A 22354-nucleotide genomic window follows, 5' to 3' on the forward strand; every position below is an offset into this window, starting at 1 on the left:
GATTAGAACTACCTTTTCTGAGGTACTGAAAATTAACTAAAAGCAAATTTTTACTTAAAGATTACAATTTCTGCATGTTCTGCTATAACTTCTGCATTCATTATGTTTTACAAAGACACCTGTACAATCATTAAGCTTCCACAGTTCCCTAACTAGGAATCCTTTTTGTAAGAGAAAACTTCTGTTTGTCTCTGAAATAATTCAGTATTTAAATGAATTCTGTGAGAAAACATAACAGCTACGCCTAAAGGCTTAGAAACTGGTTTTATATAGACCCAATCTACTAAAATTATTTAAAGTCAGTTGTACATTTTGTATATACATTTATTTCTGTCTCTGTTTTTCTCTATTAAACATTACTGTAGTTTAGATTGTTTGTCTGATAAGTAGTGACTATGAATGCAGTTAAAAGCTTCCCTCTATAGGCAATTAAAGATACAAACACACTTTGGCAACAGCAATTGTGATCTGAGTATGGATTAGAAACTACATTATCACAATGCTATCTTGCAATCATTCCATTTGAATTCCTAATTCCATATTTTGTTCCAATAGTCTGTTACTTTTTCAATAATCTTTAGTGTCTTTCACTAGCCTTATCTTCTGCTCATTGTTTCCAAGACATAAAAGTATTATTTTTATTTTACCAAGTATCTCTGACACTCAACTGAATTTATTTTTACCCCAGTATCTCTTTTAATTCCATCTACCTGATGTCTAAGTATCAGTCAACTGCAGATGTACTCCTCAAGCTTTTATTTGTACAACTTAAAACATTTTTATTATTACTATTTTCTTTTCTTTCTCAGCTTTCAAACTCCTTGACTTTTCCCTTCCAGTAGTGGTCCAGTGCTAACCAAATTCCCTTTTTCTCTTATAGCTTCCCCACTATGAAGGCTGTTGGTCTTTTTGAGTCTAGTTCTCTTTGCTCCTTAGCAGGGTTTCTATACCCTTCTGTCCCATGCATATTCTTTCATGCTTAAGTTCTATCCTTTGATCCCAAGTTTCTCTTTTCACTGTCTCCATCAACTCTTATTATTCGCTTTTAGTATTTATGTGAACAATTTATCAAAAACTTAATAAAACTTTGTCAATTAAAGCAGCACATCTCAAACTATAAATTTTAGACTCTATCTGAACTCTAATGTAATTATAATTAAATTTATCCTGAAAAACGAAAACAATTTCCAAAATCTTTGGACAAAAATCTTTGGACAAAATTACTACTAGAAACTTTAGACTGACATTTACTACAAAGACAGCTAGCTAATCACCAACTATCACTGAGACACTTTAGTATTTGTATATTAATCACCTCTTATATACACATAACATAATAATACCATTTTCACATACTTTTACTATGTTCTGAACCAATGTTTTATAGTGCTTGCTTCGGCAGCATACATACAGTGGTACCTAGATTTACAAACTTAAATTTGTTTTACAATTTTGGAGATGGTCACATCTGTGGGAAAATGGCCACAGTTGTGTTTGTCATTAGATGCAAAGTTTAAAAACAAAGACAAAATTCCACCAAATGCTTCCCTTTGCAAACGAAACTGTTTGAATATAAAAGGATTTGCAAACCAAGGTACTGCCATACTTAACTGTCAACGGTTTCTAAATACTATATATTTAGTATCTACTTGTTTTTAATATGCATATATAATCATTGATATACATCCAAAAACACAGCACACCTAAAACTAGAACAAAAATTAACTGCCTAATCTCAAACCTTATTCATGAAAAGCAACATGACCCTTAAGACTTTCCATGAACCTTGATCAGTGATGATTTTACTTTAAAACAAAATTAATTTATGTAGTTGGATAAACAATGTAGGCCCAGTAAACCAATAAAGCACTACTTACAAATGCAGCAACAAGATCTGCAAGCCTCAATTTGCAAACCTCTGGTTTGCAGAAAAGAAAATTCAAGGAAACATTAAAAAAAAAAACCTCAAAAAGATCCAAGCACTTCTCCAAATAATCATAGCATAATTAAAGTAACTTAATAGGAAGCATGACCAGAATAGAAAGGATGAACTGAAGAAATATTTGAAGATATTCTACAAAACTTAGTCTCCTAAACCAGAAAAACAGGAATAAAGGTCTAATATACATTTAATAGAAGACAAACAAGAGAAAATGGGAAAGATGCGATACAAAAACAAGCATTGAAAATTTTCTAGAATTACTCAAAGATTTGAAATAAACCCCAAATTAGTACAATAACAACCTAAAAACATTTAAAATCTTTAATGGCAGAGAACAGTAACAACACACACCTGTAATCCCAGCACTTGGGAGATTGAGACAGGAGAGGAGACTCAGCAAGTCTGAGGCCAGCATGGGTTACACTATGAGTTCAAAGCCACCCTGAACTATACAGTGAGACCCTGTCTCTAAAAACCACAACTAGGAAAAAAGAAAACAAAACAAAACAAAATTAAAAGTAAAGCAAAATAGAAATTGTAAGTATAAACAGAAAAGACAGATGAACCAGAGAGAAGCAAGCAATCTGACAGGCTACATTTAAATATATTAAAAACAATAAAACTGGGGCTGGGGATTTAGCTCAGCAGCATAAGCGCCTGCCTGCAAGCAGGCAGTTGTGAGTTCGATCCCTGGTACCAATAAAAAGGAAAAAGACAAACAAACAAACAAACAAAAAACCAACAACAACAACAACAAAAAAAAACAATAAAACTACAAGTATGCTGACCTTATACAAATCATGACTCATAATTCATCAGACAGTTAGGGGAATCTGAATATTATTTATTGATATGAAAAGAATTTTTATTTAGTTGTGTTAATGGGACAGTGTTTATATATTTAGAAGTCCTCTACCCTAAAGATAAATACTGATGTTTTTGCAATGAAAATACTACCTAGATTTTGCTTTAAAATTATCCATGGCTGGGGTTATATAAATAAGATTGGACCTTGTATGTTTATAACAGCTGAAGTACAGTGAAGTATAAAAACCTTTTTTTCTTTACTATTAGGTCTGAAATGCTTGCCTATTAGGTCTGAAAAACTAGAGAAGCACAAAAGGTATCTAAGTAAAAATTGTGAAACAAAATAATTTCCCCCAATGTGTGGATCTGCTTAAGATCCAAGAAGAAAGTACAGTGTATGTATCTTCATGCCAGACAGGTGGGTGGCAGATTACAATTAAACAAAAAGATTATCATTAGAGGAAGGGAAAATGTTTTTTAAAAACATTATTTATTCTATTTTCCCTATGTCACTATATTCCCAAGGACAGTTTTAACAGCTAAATGAATGCAGAGCAGAAGGAGCAAAGTGGTTCAAATGAACAGAACTGTGTTTTTATATAAATTACCTATGTTATCAACTTCTTTCAGGGGCTTTTGGTTTGTCAGTCTAGCTTAACTATTCATTCAGAACACATTTTTCTAATAACATGCAACTAACTGAAGCTTCTTTAAGAGCAAGGTTTGATTTATGTTGTAACTTCAACCTTGAAACTTCAAAGGGCCTGGCAAAATACTCTACCTATAAGTATACATTCATTAACTGAATGAACAAATGAACGAATAGGACATTTCCATCCATAGTAAAAAAAAAAAACAAACTTTCATTAAAATCAACAATATTTCAGGTAATGAAGTTTATATATATATAGCTTATAAGTGACACATTAATACAACCATCATTTCTACAATGTTGATTTTGATTTTTCTTCTAAAAAGATAGTACCTGAATTCTGTGAGGCACATGCCTATAAACTCAAGACATGGGAGGGTAAGGCAGAAGGTTTACCGAAGAATTTGAAAACAGCCTATACCACACATTGAGTTCAATGCCAGCATGAACTACATAGTGAGACCATGCCTCAAAAAAAACCACACATACACACAAATTTCAATTTCAAATAATCTTCCCTATCACATGATCTTATGAAAGGACTAATTCATTCAATTAACACTGATTTAGTGACATGTGCCATAGAGAGCCTGTTCCAAGAGCTGTCCTCTCCATAGACCAATCTTTCTAAATTAATTAGATCATACAAATTCCCTATGCAATGTACCACCATCTTCAAATTATAACTTGTTTATCTCTCGATTGGATTTTTATACTCTCCCTCTCATTCATACAAAAACCATAGTGGTTTCTTTCCACCTGTGGGTATTTGTACTAGTTGTGCCTTCTGCTTGGAAGATTTTCTCTATGTATCTTCACATGTTGACTCTTCCTTAATCTAGTATCAACTCAATGCTTTAGAGTAGTTTTCTCTAACATTCTACCAAACTATAAATCTATTTTCACTTAACAAATTTTATATCAAGAGCATTTATCATTACCTAAATTTCTGTGTTCACCTGCCTACTCTTGGTTTTCCACTAGAGTATTATCTCAAGAACAGGAACTCGTTCCGGGAGAACATGGCGGACAGATAACAGCAACTACCGGAGGCTCTCTGAAAGACTCGGCTCAGAAGCCAGGAATGGTGCGGACTAAGGAGACATAAGCAGGTGGAGATATGCTCTGCTGACTCAGGAACGAACTGGGCTGAGAGAAACCAACTTGGAATGCATTCCTGGTGCTAAAACAGGAACAGAAAAGCCTCGGTGTGGAGGCTGGACCCCGCGCCATTGTAAGCCGCGATTTGGGTTTCCCGCCGCACGGCGGCTGGCTGCCTCTACAGTGGCTTGGCAAGGAGAGAGACGTGCAGAAGCTCTGAGAACGGCAATCTGTGAATGGCAGGGAGGCGTGCACTGACTTGTGGTGAGGTGAGTGAGAGAAACTGACACTCTACCACAGTTTGACTCCAGCGGAGGACTTTCTGGGCCCGAGCAGTCCTGCGGGAGCAGGGCGCGGTGGTGACTCCAGCCACACATCTCCCTCTCGGGCGGGCTTGGTGAAAAGTGCCTGGCCTGCATGACGCTGCTGGCGGACCTGGTAGGCTGTCCCAACCCAGATCCCAGAGCCTGACGGTGGCCGGGAGGGGAGACGCGTAGGCTGCCTGGTCCGTAACTCCCTGGTGCGCAGCGGTGAGCGGGAACACCTAACTGGCGCAATTTGATCAGGCTGTGGCTGACTGGGAGAGAAGCTGGGCCTCTTATATAAGCTTGCATATATAAGGAACAGAGAAGAGGCAGCATGGGAAGAGGCAGCAACAAGAAAGGCTCCTGGGCCCCCAATTCTGAGAAACAGGCAATAGCAGACACCGCACCATTACACATAAGGCACCATATAGAGAGCCTCATAGACCAATTCAGGAATGAAGTTATCAACGACCTGAAGCTAGAAGTATGCAGAATAGTTAGAGAAATGCTAAGTACCACCCAAGAAAAAACAGGTGGTGGAATGGAAGAACAGAAAAAAAGGGGAGAATTGCTTGATGGAGAAAACAGAGAAAGCATAGAATACGTGAAGCAGGTTCACAGGAACTACCAAGATACTAAGAAGTCTATAGAAGACTGGCATAACAGCTTGAAAGAAACTAAGGACAGACTATCTGAACTGGAGGGCAGACTTGTAATATGGGAGAATGAAATGAAAAACTTCTTAAAAATAACAAAGAAACAAACAGCAATAATACAAAGACAAGAAGATGATAAGAGGATCCATAACTTAAGGATTAAGAACATAAAAGAAGAAGTAGGGACACAAACAAGTGAACTACAAAAGCTACTCACAGAAATAATCCAGGAGAATTTTCCTAATTTAGCAAAAGGTAAAGATACTCAGATGTGTGAGGCATACAGGACCCCAGCTACCTACAACCCAAACAGAGCAACACCTAGGCATATAATAATAAAAAATTCCAGAAATTCAATACAAGAACAGAATATTAAAAGCTGTAAGAGACAAGAAACAGACCACTTACAAGGGAACACCCATCAGAATTACAGCAGATTTCTCTGCACAAACCATCAAATCACGAAGAGAGTGGGGGGAAATAATTCAAGCTTTGAAAGATAATAATCTCCAGCCAAGATTGAGATATCCTGCACAACTGTCCCTGGAAATTGATGGAAAAACAAGGTGCTTTCAGGATAAAGAGGAACTGGGGGAATTTGCAACCACCAATTCAACTCTACAGAGAGTATTGCAGGATATTCTAAAAAAATAAAAATACAAAGAATCCAGAAATAATGGCAGAGAGGCCACAACGAATGGAGCAGAGAACAAAATGAAGAAGACAAACTGACAGCTACTGACAGAAAAAGAGCTCAACAGAAATGAGGCAGAGAAGATTGGATGATAGGAACAGCTATTTTGGAGAAAATGACATCTTAATAGGTAATACTGATTTAGTATCATCTTGTTTTGAAGTCTCATCTAGCTTTTGTCCTTCTGTCTCCAATGGTCTAAATAGGCTGTATCTTATTGGATTTTATTATGTATGATAGTATAAGCAAAAACCTTTTAAAGACAAGGAGATTATACAGAAACCACTGTTCATTTTCTGTTAGTCGATTCTAAATACTCTGTAATGCTGTCATTCTCTTGAATGGTTTTACATTGTTTTGATATACTTAATGCTACAGTATACGAAGTTGTACTCAAAGATTTCAAAGAAAGAGACAATATGGTAACTACTTTTAGGTTAGGATTATCTGGTGGTGAAACACTATTCTGCTTAAATGGTTATGTTTTGATCTGCGCTGTTTTGTTGTTATGCCCTCTTTTATCTCAATCTCCACTCCATTATTTACTTTTTTATCTTTATCCTTTTAATTAAAGGAAAAAAAATAGCAGGATATATTATAGTAACCCACTTTGACTTTCATTACCTTGATTTAAAGCCCTGTATTACTCTCACCATCTGGTTTTTAACCGATTTTCCCCTATTCTGTTTTGCTGGATAGTATCAGGTTCGAAAGTTTAGGCATCAGCTGTGAAGATAGTAAGATTCATTATGATGCCCATTCTCGTTGACTTTTATCTACTTTTGAAGACCTACAATGTCTCCAATGTTTTGGTTTTGTCGGTTTTATTCTTTACTGTTTTGTTCAATTGTATTATAACTAACGATATAGGCAATTCCAATAGAGATAGCGGGAGGCATTATGGTAACCATTGTTGATCACCTTGTATTATGTTTTTACATTATCTATTATGTCCACCCTTTTGACTTGACTGATTCTGTTCTGTTATGTCACATTTGGTTTTACTCTCTTCCAAAAAAGTAATAAGAACCGTGGGAGCAATGAAACCCAAAATGTGTAATAGTCATGGTACAAAAGAGAGGAAAAGAAAGTGCTCCAAACTATATAACTGCATGTATATTTAAGTGTATAAGATAGAAAATGATATCACAGAGTTTTATTGGATCAATGAACAGAACTGTTTGCAGTATCATTGATGGAATGTCCACTTTACAAGCTTTAATTTTGTGACTTGAACAATTATTTCTAAGATGACAATATGTAATCCATTAACTAGTGATTTCCTACTGTTCATTTTTTTTCTGTAAATCTGTATAACTTGTACCCTTTCCCTGCTTTTTCTTTTCTCCTTAAATAAAATTAAAAAAAAATCTAAAAAAAAAAAAAAAAAAAAAAAAAAGAACAGGAACTCAATCTTTTTTCTTCCACAGCTGAGTTACTAGTGAAATATCAGTATTCAATATATATTAAAGGTCAATAAATATTTGTCAACTGTGACTAAGAGGGAAAAGTGAACAAATCACAGCATAAAGTTAATATGTAACATACTACAGAATCCCTGAGGCAGAAAAAGTTCAATCTTGCTGAGGAAGTTAAGACTAATTTTTAGGAAAGCTTATGGGCTTCAAAAGTGGAGACTAGGAGGGGAAAGGATAAAACTTGAACAGGGAGAGTAATTATGAAAATCCTGCATTCCCCCAATAAACAAAATGAGGGGCCTAAACTAAGATGATAAAGGAAATATGACAGTGAATTTTACAAATACTTCGGAGTTAAAGTTATTACCATCCAATTGCAATTTAATGTGTGGAATAAGGACAAGAAATGAGGTTAAGACATCTCCTGGGTGTCTGATTTGGCCCAATTAAAGTATTACTTCTAGCCCAGATGGAATATTAACCCAGATGGAGTATTCAGAAATATTTTTAGAGTACAACAATTAGAAAGGTTAAAATACTAAGTTTGATGCACTTGCCCACAAGGTTAAGATGTTGAATAAATAATGCAAACTTGGTTCTTGAGTCAAAATAATTCGACAGTCATCTGTATAGTCAACAAATATTTTGCATATATGATGTGCCAGAGCTGCTTCAGGCACTGAGCATACAGTGGTGAACAAATGATTTATGCTCACAAAATTCACACTACTGGAAGACAAACCATAACATACTATAATGTCAGTGATAAGAAGGCTTACAAAATAACAGTAATGTAAGAACTGAAGGTATAACACAGTATAGTGCAGAGATAGACCATCTGCCTAGTACGTGTGAGGTCTGGGGTACAACCTCAACACAGAAAAAAAAAAAGCAGGGAACACCATGAACAGAGAAAAAGGAGAAAGAAACAGAGATATTAAAGAATGAAGAGTGCTACAGATGAGGGCTCCTTTCGATGAGAGATCAGAGAAAGCCTCACTGAGAAAGGTGACATATGAATACAATTAAACTAAGTGTGGGAAAAAAAAATCATACCAATATTGGAGGAAAAACAATCCAGACAAAAACATAAGCATAAAAATCCTGGAAAGAAAATATGATTAGGAATGACTAGCAAGAAAGTCATTTGCCAAACACAGTTAGTAAGGGGAAAAAAAATCATTTGAAAATGAAAATAGTTGTATAGTGGTAGCTTAAGACAAAATTGTCTACTTCATACGTGTAACATTCTAGTAGTTAATATGATCCTGAGAATAGAATAGGTACTCGGTATACTCTATGTTAAAGCTTGAATAAATTAATGACTTCTCAGATTTGAGCCTAACTTATTTTTAACCACTCCTTAAACTTCAATTCATCTTCAAATGACAATCCAAATAACAATTAAAAAGACAATAAGCCTCAGCTATCTTCAGAAGCAGAATTTTTTAAATGTTTTAACCAGTGGCAACATTATCAGAAAAAGCGTCAGACTCCTTAGAAAGAAACACCTACCTAGAAGTATGTAACTTCTGGAATGTCTCCTCAAATAGTACATCACTTTACAAATCCTTGACATTTTTTTAATATTTTATTAATCAAAGTATCATTTTAGACCAACTTATGATCATGCTGGACAGACAGCTCTCTCTAAGAAAACTCATGTAAAGCAGTTGCAAAAAAAAAAAGTACCAGTATATACAAATACAATACTGGTTTAAAACACAAGATTTGCTGTGCCATTCTTAACAGAACAGATAAACAATCACTTAAAATTCATTACTAATGAAAATTATATTCTTGTAGCTAATACTCAATCTATACTCCATTTAAATGAGCCAAACTCAAAAACAGCAGGGATCATTCTAGGTTATTAAATGTTTCCATCTTCAGGAAATTCCAAACTCATTGTTTTCCATACTTTCAAAGCATTTGCATAAAAATTTAAACATTTTAAGTATTTAAAATAAAATCAATACTAATGTCTTATCAACATTTAGAAAATTTTCTCCCATTTAAACCTTCTGCAGTATACAGGTCAGTATGTTTACTTCACTCTATTGCTTTTTGATAAATAAATAAGTAAATTTTTTCCTTATTCTACAAGTCTAAGCTAAACAGACACTATTAAGTTGCTCTCAAGTACTTAATTCCCATGAAATACCATATTTGGTCAGAATTCTTGGGTACAGGAATCAAGTAGTGGGCAATGCAATCTTTTATCACAACACTTAGATCATCAACTTTCAGGGATTAAAAGAAAAATCAATGAAGGATTAATTACATAAAAACAGCAATTTTAACAATTAAAAATTTATTTTAAATCAGAGAACATAAAACACTGTCAAGCACAGCAAAAGAAAAATGTACGTTTTATTACAGAAGTCACCAGAAGACAGATTAGAAAATATCAAGACAAACACAAACCAATGAAAAAAGTTGAAAAATACAAGACAAAAAAAAAAAAAAAAAAAAAAGATCACTCAGCGTTTTAAAACTATCACTGAAATCTTAGGCACTCTCATTTAGTCTCAAGTTCTAATAAGTCTATTAGAAGATCAATGACACTATGATTTTCTTATGTATGAAGTACAGTAGCATAAAACTGTTACTTTCTAAACTCTTATAAAAGAAAATGAGATAAGAGATTTAACATGTGCTCTTTCAAAGAGAATCTCTTCATTATGTATTCAAATAACTTTTCAACTTTGATGAACAGTTAAATTACAACTAAACCAATTTTGGTAATCATACCACCATAGGATATCACAAAATTTATTGAACTGGAATTCTAATTTTTCTATAAAGTTTCTAGGTAATTTGATTCTGTTTTTCTTAATAGTCATTCAAAAAAATTCACTACTAAGGTATGTTAACTTGCTAAAACCTATTAAATCAAAAGTTCAGGCTGACAAGGCAAAGGATGAACACTGAACATGATTTAAAATTTTTAAATTAAGTTGAAATTACTGTAATTATTTCAAATTCTGCCTACTCATATTAACCTGCCTATCTAAAGATACACAGTATCAACCTACACTGTGACCTACCTGATACATAAACAGACTAGAATTAACTTCAATTCTACATACAACTAATGTTGGACACATGAAGCCAACACAGAGTGTATATTATATGATTATATTACAGAAAGCCCAAAAACAAGCTAAACTCATTTATAGTACTACAAGTCAGAATAATGAGTTCGTTGGTGGGAGAAGGAGTGCCTAGAAGAGGATACAGAGAAAGCTTCTAGAACACTGCTGTTTCTTGATTTGGACTTAATTATACATATGCCCAAATTGTAAATTCATAGCAAGGTTTTTTAGGGATCTGTGTCATTTTTCAATAAATTTAAAGAAAAAAATAACACGAACTATTCTTTTCAATTTAAAAGGCCTTCAATAACTTAACCTTATCCTAGATTCAATACAAATACTATTATCCTCATTGCTCCTTTCTCATTAAATATTTCACATTAATGAAAAATGTTGCCCTATTTCCTCTTGATTTAACCACATTCGACCCATTCAAAATTGAAACAATGGCCCACTTTCTATGATTTTTTTTTCCAGTCCACACTGGTCTCTTTCTCTCAAATCTTTTTTGATTTTGTCCATTCAAATAAGAACATTAGTGTTTATTATTATCTGTGTTCTAAAACTACAATACAAATTTTACAAGCATCTTTCAACTCCTCAAATATTATCACCAATGGAAATGAAGACGCATGCTCAGAAAAAGCAACTTGTCCAAAGTCACAAACCCCTAAGAGGTACAGACAAGATTCAAATCCAGATCTGTCTGGCTCCAAAACTATGCATTTAGCTACAATGTTGGACTTGCCCCATATCATGAAGTTAGCAATTCATTAAATATTTGTTTGTCCATATAAGTCATATTTTTGTACCTTAATATCTTTCTTAATATAACCTGCCTATTCACATTAACACAAATATAAAAACAGTCAAGTCATATTTTATCTATTTTTAGTTATGTTATGAAGCAATTACATAAATAGTAAAACATCCAGGATGAAAAGTAAGCATTCCCAATTATGACAATAAAAATTTGTTGGGACCCAGAAACACCCCCAAATATGCTACTTTTTAAAGATAACAACATTTGATGAGTAGTAAATATAGGGAAAGACTTTCTCTGAAGTTCCTCTGTCAGCCTTAAAGGCCTCATCAACCACAATATGCAACTGTTGTAAATCTCTTCTAGATATCTCCTCAAGGAGACAAAGCCCAAGACTGATAACATGTGGGTGCTGATACCACAGCGAAAGACCAGAGGAACCACAGCCCTGGGTATCTTTTCTTCAGACACTCACCTTCCCAAAAAAACATTTAATTTTTCTCTAAAATTGCCTCCATCTCCTTCTTGTCTCTCCTCTATGGAGTATATAAGCTTCTAAATCTTACTGGATATTCACTCTCCTGTGGTGTTCCAGTGCCTATAATAAATCCTTTTTCTGTTGGCATCTGTCTACTGTCAGTTTATTTCAGCAGACTCAATTATTGAACTGCTAGAGGGAAATGAAAAGATTCTTTTGTTCCTGCAAATTTAAAGTAAGCATAATCAAGTTTATTCACTGTAGGTCAAAAGTACTAACAGTAAAGATTATTAGTTCTTTATAATCACCACGTATCCATCCTTTTTGTCTTTATTTTAGATATAACATTCATATAAGAAGTCCAGTTATACAGTTTCCCATTTAACAGTACAAGTTAAAAAAAAAATTGAGTTTTCTGTTTCCATAAAAAACAAGAGAATCGATAATCACATTAACTCCAGCAAAACAGAAAAAAAGTTAAAATACAGTTCATATAAAGAAATGAGGAAATGTTAATAGTTCTACAAATAATTTTATCTAAAACATTTAGAATATACACTTCTGGGCTCAGTTAATAGCTTGCTTGCTGGGGATTCCAAATCAATATTCTTCTAATGGTATGACTTATCTTCTATCACACTTAATGTTGGTTTTGGAAAGCCTGGAAAAGGTTATGTGACACATCAAAAAAAAAAAAAAAAAAACAAAAGGAAAAATTTCACCTTTTCTCTGACCTTTAGCAGATTCAGTCATTGCCCCATTTTCCTCACCAGGTATGTAGACAGGTTACTAATACATATTTCCTAGATTTGCAGAAAGACTAAGTTCATAATTTAAGTAACGTTTCCAATACAGTTCTCAAAATTATACATGGTTTACTGCTGCCATTTCATAATCAAAGATTATGACTTAAACATTTAGCAACTAGAACAATGCTAGACGTACTATATAACCAGTATTCAGGAAACAATAACTGTCTCTGTGACAAGAATACAAATCTCTCTGTAATTACATATAACATACTACTTTTTAAAAATACTCAGCAAATAAGAGAATGACATAACTGTTTTAAAGGAAAAAACTAGGATTAGCTGCTTAAAATTACTCTTGTATGAAGTTTTTTGCTAACTTGATATAAGTTTTATTACCAAATGCTCAACGAAAGAACAAACCCATGTGAACAGCTTACCCATCAGTAGAAGGTTTAAATGATGGATGACAACTATTTGGTATTTAGAGAAGATTACTGCTTTTAGCCAGAGAGTTAATACAATGATTTTCAAAGCAGCTACCAAGATGCTTAGAAATACATACATATCTTCCTTAAATCTATGCATATTCCAGTACCCCAGTGAACATGTTGTAGCAATATACTGATCAACTTACCATGTAAGAAATCTTTTTCTGTGTAGTACTTGTACAAATGTAGGAACAATTAATGATGTAACTGAAAAATCATCATAGAACTAAAAATCAAGTATATTTTATAAAATAAAACAAAATAACAACTAGAATAAACAATAATATAGATGATTGCCTCAATTTACTCTAACTCCTTAACCATCCTTTTATTTCGTTTTGCAAAACCAGCATCTTTTCAAATAATTTCTTTGATCTTGCTAATACTATAATTTGTGTTTTCAAAACAATGTTGAAACATAAATGTAGTGACTTCTCCCATAAGAACAGAAAGACAATTTTAAAGTTCATATCAACATGTTTTAAAGCTATCCTATTTGTAATTTTAAAGAAAAGAGCTATAAAATTTTATGTAAGAATTATTTTTATATATCACATAAGAATCACTTGCTCTGTATCAAGTTATGTCATCAGAAATAACACTAGAAGTTTTAGCCTATGGTATGAAAACCACAAGACATTCTAAATATTCACACAGAGGAAAAGCTATCAGTATATACTTAAGCATCCCCTATTGTAATTTTATACTAATATGTCATGCAACAAATACGATTCAAAATTTATCTGCAACATTATGACTAAAAAGTTCCACAATGTTCTGCCTGTCATACACACAAAGAAACTACATATAGCTTAACATATGACCTTCCTCATCTCAAAATATTGTGCCCAACACTGGAATCTAAGTCTGTTTGACTCTGTTCCTTGTCTGTTTCTGTTGCTCCACTTGTTTCTCTTTCTCCTTCACAGAGTTTTCCTTTTTGTTTCCTTGGGAGAGCAAGGCGATGGTAGTGTGGTAGATGTAAGATAGTGTAATACAAAATTATGAATGAAAAATACAGGGCAATTAAAAGTTTTAGTACTATCTGAAGGATGAACCCAGTATGGAATATTTTGCTATTTTAAGATGTGATTTCTAGAAGGACAAAACCAGATAAAAAATATATATGTGCACATGTCTAAAACCCTTACCACATTTTTATGTGTTAAGCTGTTCCTGATTATAACTAAATTACATGGCAATCTTCTTTGTTTACAGTTTCTGAGTCTTTTCACTCTGTTCATTACAAAGAACACAAGAAATTACACTAGATTAATAAAGCAAGATTAATAAAATCCTTGCAAGTGACAACTCAAATCTTGTTTTGCCATTCTAATATAGCAATAATTTCTCTAAACATTATTTTTCATTTACCCAAATCACCAGAGGGCTGGATAAGATGCTGTATTTAGCAAAGGAACATTCTACATTTTTCAGGATAATCTTAATTTCAAATACTGTACCCTACTGTTAAGTCACATGTTTACATTTTGAGATCATAAAATATATTTATTTTAATACAGAAAATAACAACACTGTCCATTATGTTGTCACCCAGACTACAAAAATAAGTCTGATAAATTTACAGTGCCCCTTGAATGTATATGCTCACTATCTTCATTAACAATATATTAATGCAAAGGAATGACGTGCTATAAAATGGAACCCATGCATAAAAAAATCATTTATTTACATTTATACCTGGTTTTGAGACACAGGCAATTATATACATAGAGTAACAAGTATACAATTATTTGATTATAGGCCTCAAATTTCTCAATCCAGTCCAGCATTACCTTCAAAGATCAGACAAGCCCCACACACAAAAAAATGAAATTTAATCAATTCTTAACAGTTAAGAATTTATATTAAGAAAAAACACCAACACTATCTTTATTCAGTATTATCTTGAAATACTGCATAATATCCAGGAATATGTTAGTTTTCAAAACTAAATTGTGATTTTTTTTAAACGCTAGTTAGAGCTTTACCTATTTAAATGATACCCTTTTATATAAAGATTTTATGAGTGTCCCCACTTTATCATTTCTATAAGATCTTCTCTAGGTCATTCCTAATCCCCTTTTAAACCTGAATTCCTCCAATAAAACTCCTTTACACAGAGAACTAGCAAGGCATTTCAAATATTAGTGTTATAGAGTATACTGATACAGCTGTATCCCAACTGTAATATAAACTCCTTGATAGGAAACTTATGCCATCACCAATAACACAATAATGTATTCATTAAAAATATACTGGATGATATTAAGAAAACCACCACAAATCCACAATGAGGTAAAAATTTGGAAAAGCAATTGATGGAGCCGGATTTTCTAAAATCTTGTTTATAGTTTAAAAGGTTTTAATATTTCTTATTATTCAACTGACAATTTAAACAGGATACATTTAAGGCACTGACACATTCTTAATTTTATTATGCTATACAACTTCATTATTACCAAGTACATTGCTCAGTTCATGCAATCTGGATGGAAGATGAATTCAAAGAATGTACTTAGATTTGGATTCTCTTCCAATCCTATTACTTTGGACACAGAATGTTATATTTAGCTAGATTACATAATTTGTTTCAATTTACTTTAGCATCTGCATAATTTTATAATTAATTTGTTGTAAAGAATTTGAGGGGGAGGGCATGATGGCACAGGAGATCAAACCCAGCGCCTCTTCAGCAAGCTACAGCCCCAAGTCCTTTTTAATTTTGAGACAAGTTCTGATTAAGTCATTAAGTTGCCCAGGCAAGACTTGAATTTGCAATTCTCCTGGCTCAGCCTCCCAAAATGCTGGGATTACATGTGTGTACCACCACATCTGGTTTTACAGATAATTTCTGGAGCCTGATCATATGGAACAAATAAACACAATGATATAAAACAATGGATAATTCAAAAAAGAATTAACAGTCAACTCTCAATTATTCATATGTAATTACCTAATACATACTTTCATCTGTAACTTTCTTCCACTAATAGTATTCTCCTCATAGGAAATAAAATATGCTGCTAATAATCCAAATAAAACTTTAAAAAGGCATATCAATGTATTACAGGAAGGAAAAGAACACAAAAATCTCCAAAACCTGTATATAAATAAAATAGTAAGATTACATATTTAGCAGTCTTCTATTATCACCTTTTTTAAGTGCAGGTAACTGAGAGTGGACTGTAATTAGATGAGTGATAGAGATACAGACAGACAGGCATGCAAACCATTCACTCACCCCACTGTGCTTTTCACAGCCCTATTTTCAGTAGCCTGAGACCTGGGAGGGGGAGGAGGCAGCAAGTCACAGCAGATGGATCACTTAAAAGGAAATTGAGAGTTGACTGTAATTTACATTTAAAGTGTTATGAAATACCATCACTCCTACATGTATTCATTATTGTTTATGAGAATAAGTCTCACAGTGATTTAACAAGGCTATAAATGCTTTCTTTTTAACTTTTCATTATCCCATGGTGATATCTGAGAATCACAAGGATGGAAGGTGCAAGCGCTGTCCAAGTAATATATATTTTAGAGGTGAAAACTCTGAACCCAGAGAGGTAACAGTATGCCAAACTCATCCTCTCAGAAGAGATCTGAATTCTGCAGATTCTTATTTCAATGTTAGTCTCTCAGCTCCTTCAAATCAAAATTGTTCCTCTCATCTTCAGAGATTACAGCCTTTATAATTTTCTTCTGCGGGCCCTTTTCTTATTGATTCCTACACCCTCCTCATCAGCTTAATTCAAAAATCTTTAACTCTGTTTGGGAAGCAGAGGAGGGTTGTACACAAAATTTCAGTGGCAGAGCTCATGTTTAGCATGTGCTAAACTCAAGGTCAATCCCCAGCATCAAACAACAAAAACAAAAAAAAAATCATCTATTTACATTCTTCTTTTCTCTAAACATCCTAGGCAGAGAAAACTCAGATCACAAACTCAGAACTAGTATTATTAACCTCCAATGAAGTATGTGATTTTACTATGATGTTACCTCTCACATATCTCTTGCAGAGTCAATCACCTGAAATTCTTTTTCTTTGAATGGCAATAAATACTTAAGGATTCAACTCAGGCCCTTGCACATGCCAAGCACTTTACTAATAAACACCCCCCCCCCCACACACACACACACACATTCCCTTCCCTTTTTGAGACAGTCTTGGTGAATTGCCCAGCCTGGCTCAGAACTTGCAATATTCATCTCTTCGCCTCCAGAGTAGCTGAGATTACAGGTGGGTGCCACAATGGGCAATCATCTCAAATTGAAAACATAAAAACTAAACTCATTACCATCCTTCTTAAAATGACTTCCCTATTTTTTGGCATCATAGAACTATAAACTTCAAGCGTTCTTTAACCCTGTTTTCCTTTTTAATACTACATTATACCCTCAAAGTACACGTCTTTCTGTCTGTCTGTCTGTCTGTCTACCTCTTCTCTCCTTTTCTTTCAGCGGTTTACCTCCTATCTCTGTCTCAGTCTTGGGGATTGAACCCCAGACCTTTGCACTGAGCTTTTTAATTTTTAAAACAATTATCTCACAGAGCGGCTAAATTGCCTAGACTGGACTGGAACTTTTCATTCTCCTGCCTAAACCTCCCAAACTGTTGAGATCACAGATGTGTGCGCCACCATACCTGGCTTCTCATTTTCTCATTTTTCCATTAAAAAAAAAAAAGTGTTGGGGGCTGAGAATATGACTCAATGATTGAACTCATGCCTAGCTTGTCCAAGTCCCTGGGTTTAATCCCCAGCACCACCTCCCAATGAAGTCCTTCAATGACTAGTATATAACTGAGATGGGGGAGTAGATTAAGAAACCAATGCTGCTCTCAAGAAGCTTAAAATTTAGTGAAATAAGTAGACAAAAACTATAATAAGGCAATGCAAAGTGCTATTCAAAAAGGAATAAAGTTGTGGAAAAGTAGATGAGAGAGTAATGTTTCCATGGAGATAAGGAAGGATTCTCCAAAATGGCATGGGATCCTAATGTTAAGTAATTAGGATTTCTAAAGAGTAATGGTAATTTCTAGTCAAAGAAAAATCTATGCAAAGTTAAGTAAATTTGAGGCTGCATGCTATGTTTAAGGAAAGTGGTCTCCCTTGATTAAGAGCACTTATTCTCTACCAAGAGTATTGTTTTCAAAAAGAACAGAAATGGATGGAATACTGTGCTTTAGACAGCAAACTCTACTGCCGACCCAGTCAGCTTTGAGAAGTTCTGAATGTAACAAAAGTAGTGTTACACATGTGAACTCTTTAGAGCGACATGTGACTAATACGTTTAATGTAGTAAAGAAGAAAACAATACAGGAATAATGATAAGAGATCTTTAATGCCACCAGGAATTTGGGCTTATTTTGTGAGCAAAATGAGCCTATACTAAGTGTACATGGGTCGTTATTTTAATTTAAGGGAAAGACAAGATCAGATCTGGATTATAGGGAATTTTAGCAGTCAGTCATAGAGATGCCAAGTGAGAAAAGAATGAAGAATGTAGTATCACCCAAATGATGCTGTGAACAATCCCAATGACAATAGGAAAAGAAGGAAAGACTGAATTCAAAGGATACTTCAGAGGCAAATGGGAACAATTAAGCATCAGCATTAAGAGGATGAGCAGTAGTCTCCAGATTAAACACAGGATGGTGGTGATTACCTAGAAAGTGAAAAGTGGGTACACTTTGGGGTGCAGATTTTTACATGGGACTGTGAAATGACTGCCAGACAGCATAGTAACTCACTAGCCCTGTGACCACGGTTGAATTACACTTTTCAGTTTCAGTCCTTTAAAATTTCAATGCTTATATTTTCACCTATAAAATAAGGATATCTAACACAGCTGTTGAAGATTTTTTTTTTTTTTTGGTCTTTTTCGTTTTTATTGGTACCAGGGATGGAACTCACGAGTTCCTGCTTGCAAGGCAGGCGCTTATGCCACTGAGCTAAATCCCCAGCCCTGCAGCTGCTGAAGATTAAGTAACATAATAATTTTAGTGCTTAGTACAGAACCTTTAATACAATTAATAATACTAGCAGCAGAATGTGGAGCTTAAAATTCTAAGGAATTTTCCAGCATCCCTTAAAAAGTACTTGTAGTATAGAAAGAACTGTACTTATAAAATCATAATGATTAAAAAACAAAGTTATAAAATCATAATGGTTAACAAATAAAATTAAACTGTTCCATCCACAGAGCCTGCAGGAAAATAGCTATTTTATCTTTATTGCTTTTTATTTATTTCCCACCTAGCCCATGCCTAGTATAGTAAGTACCCACCACATCACGAAAGATGGAACAAATGCTCTACGAACATGACAAAACTCTATCAACATGAAGGAAGGAAGTAAAAGAAAGTTTTAGGTTCCTAAAGAATCTAGAGGAAACAGAAAAGAACTAGAGATACTTTAATATCTGATGCAGGAAACTTAAGGGTGGGAGATGAGGGAATTCATATTAGACAAATCCTAATACTTTGGCTTTTTCTTTCTTTTCTTTCCTTTTTTTTTTTTTTTTTTTTTTTTTTGGTACCAGGAATCAAACTCAGGACCTTATACCTGCTAGATAGGTACTTATGCCACTAAGCTATATCCCTGACAGGAAAGGCAGATTCTACCTTGTTAATAAGTAAAACGTAGTCCACCATAGTGGCACATATCAGTAATGCCATCTACTCTGGACGCTAAGACAGGAGGATCACAAATTCAAAGCCAGCCTGGGAAGCTTAGTGAGTTTATGCCTCAAAAGATAAAAGTGGGGGAGCCAACATGATGGCACATGTCTATAAAACAAGCACTCTGGAAGGCTGAGGCAGGAAAACTACAAGTCTGATCTCAGCTGGAGCAACTAAACTACTTAGCAAGACCCTGCATCAAAATAAAAAATAAAAAGATAGGAATATAATTCAGTGAGACAGTCCTGGGTTCAACTCCCAGTACTGCAAAAATAGTGAAATGGTAACGATAACAATAATAAAATGTAATAATAATAAAATGTAAAAGTAAAAACAATTTGAAAAGGGCTTGGATTGTAACTCAGTGCTAAGGTGCCTACCCCTGCATTAGATCTTCAGTACCACAAAAACAAACCAACAAAATGGAGAGAGGAAGGGAAGAAATAAAAGTATTCTTCACAGAAGGGAAGGATTACAGTTTGAAATGCAAAGAATTTAACTTAATTTTTGTAGTAATTACAAAAGTTCATTCATTCATCCATCATCTTCAGATTACATTAGTATCTGTTTAGGCTACTCACCTATTGACTTTCCCTTTCTGAAGATGGGGTGTATTTCCTAAAGATCCCACACACAGTTTGTGCATCACTGTTTTTATTAATCGACCACTCTGAGAGTCATTTCTGATTCTCTACCTACCAGTTAATCGTTCTCTCCTATGGCCACCATTGGGCTACTTCTGTTCCTTGTGTACCTTGATTACTTTATTTATTGTTACATACCACATCATTTCTTTATGTCTGTCCCAGTAAATTCTAGAAGGGGTAACACCTCCATTTTATTCCCCTAGATTTAATTCAGCATTTGGCATATAACAAACATTCAGTCAATGTTTGTTTTTATCAAATTAAAGTGAACAATTAAATAACTTCTCAACTAGAAACAATCAGGAAAAACTTATTCAAATCTCTGTATCATTTCAGATTACCTTCCTACTCTTCAGTGTATTAAACAGTAACAAAGACAATCAACACTTTTATTCTTATTAATGGAAAAGTAAATGTGTAAAACAATCAAAAATTATAAAATTAAATAGAACTTTTAATAAGTTACACTCCATTGGACAGACTTTTTTTTTTTGGAGGGAGGGGTGGTACCAGCAATCAAACCCAGGACCTCATACAGGCCACGCAAGCACTGTGCCACTGTAAGTTATACTCCAATAATTACATTTTGACATAATTATGTCCATGTTCTTGGCATTCAGTTTGAAGACTATCACAGGAGTGATTTACTCAAGAACACTGTATTTTCAAGTTAGGTTCAGCACCCAGAAGAGATGTACGAATGAATTGATTAAAAAAAAAAAAAAGCCTAAAGATCTTGCTATAGAAGTGGCTAAGGTTCTGGGTTTCAAAATACTGTACATTTTGACATGAAATACAGAGATAATACATAATTATATCAATAGCAAATACTAGGGACTTTCACAGATTAAGGGGGGGGGGTGTCTGAACAAACTGAAAGCAACAATTACCAAAAAGATCACTGTAAAATCTATTAGAATGAGTTTCTAAACTAGGTCAAAATTAATCCATCAATAATTTCTTCCTTTCTTCATTTTTTTTTCAGTACTGGGACTGAACTCAAGGTTTTACACATGCTAGGCAAATGCTTCGCCGCTGTGCTAGCCAATCTCTGCCCCCACCCCCTTTAAACTTTGAGACAAGATCTCACTAAATTGCCCAGATTGGCTTCACACTTGAGATTGCTCTGTTTCAGCCTCCTGAGCAGCTGAAATTACAGGCTGACATCACCAGACTCCACACCAGATTCCACAACAATTCTTCCTTCCTTTCCTTCTTTCCTTACTTTTTTCTGGAGTACTGAGGATTGAACTCAGGGTCTTAGCACTGAGCAACATCCCCAGCTTTTACTTTCTAACTGAGTCAGGGTCTTCCTAAAATACCCAAACTGGGCTTTTTGCCTCAGCCTCGCAGAATGCCAGAACAGTAAGCATGTGGGGCCATGCACCCAGCTGAAAGTTCTATTTTAGATATACCTGACTAAAATAATAGTGCCTCAAAGACACTGAAATTCCTTTTAAAAATTTGTATTTTAAACATCTGAGGTATGTTTAATATATTTAAAGAATTTTCTGATTTCACAATGTAGGAAAGCAACTAATTCAAAACCATTGAGTCCCATGCTGAATATTTATTTAGAAGCATCTCTTTTTACCTCTCATATTCTTACTAGCTCTTTGAAACTATCTTTTCTTTTGGCGCTGAAGAACCCATGGGTTAAGGAAGGTCAACTAACTTGCCTACAGCATCCAACTATTATTAAACCTCACAGCTGAGATTACAACCCAAAACTGACTTTACAATCAGCCTCTCTCTCACAATATACACTGATGGTTCCATCAGGGAATATAATGATTACAACCTCTACTTCTAAACAGTTTTGTTGAATACACATTGAATTTCTTCAAAAAATTACAGAACAATTAAAA

The 22354-nt window shown here is 34.2% G+C and overlaps 1 protein-coding gene across 5 annotated transcripts in view; it reads right to left on the reverse strand.

Annotated features, from left to right (window-relative positions):
- The window catches only part of Rictor (RPTOR independent companion of MTOR complex 2), a 130966-nt gene that overhangs the window by 106090 nt on the left and 2522 nt on the right, over nucleotides 1-22354 (reverse strand). The window contains exon 3 of one of the 5 annotated variants that reach the window (XM_063258101.1): nucleotides 16399-16481. The exons of the other annotated variants lie outside the window; for them this stretch is intronic. The gene's annotated coding sequence lies outside the window, so the exon portion shown is untranslated. The remainder of the gene's footprint in view (nucleotides 1-16398; nucleotides 16482-22354) is intronic. 5 annotated transcript variants of the gene reach the window in all.

Source organism: Cavia porcellus, unplaced genomic scaffold (assembly GCF_034190915.1).
Source record: "Cavia porcellus strain 051 isolate PalLab524CR breed Dunkin Hartley unplaced genomic scaffold, mCavPor4.1 scaffold_11, whole genome shotgun sequence".
NCBI lineage: Eukaryota > Metazoa > Chordata > Mammalia > Rodentia > Caviidae > Cavia > Cavia porcellus.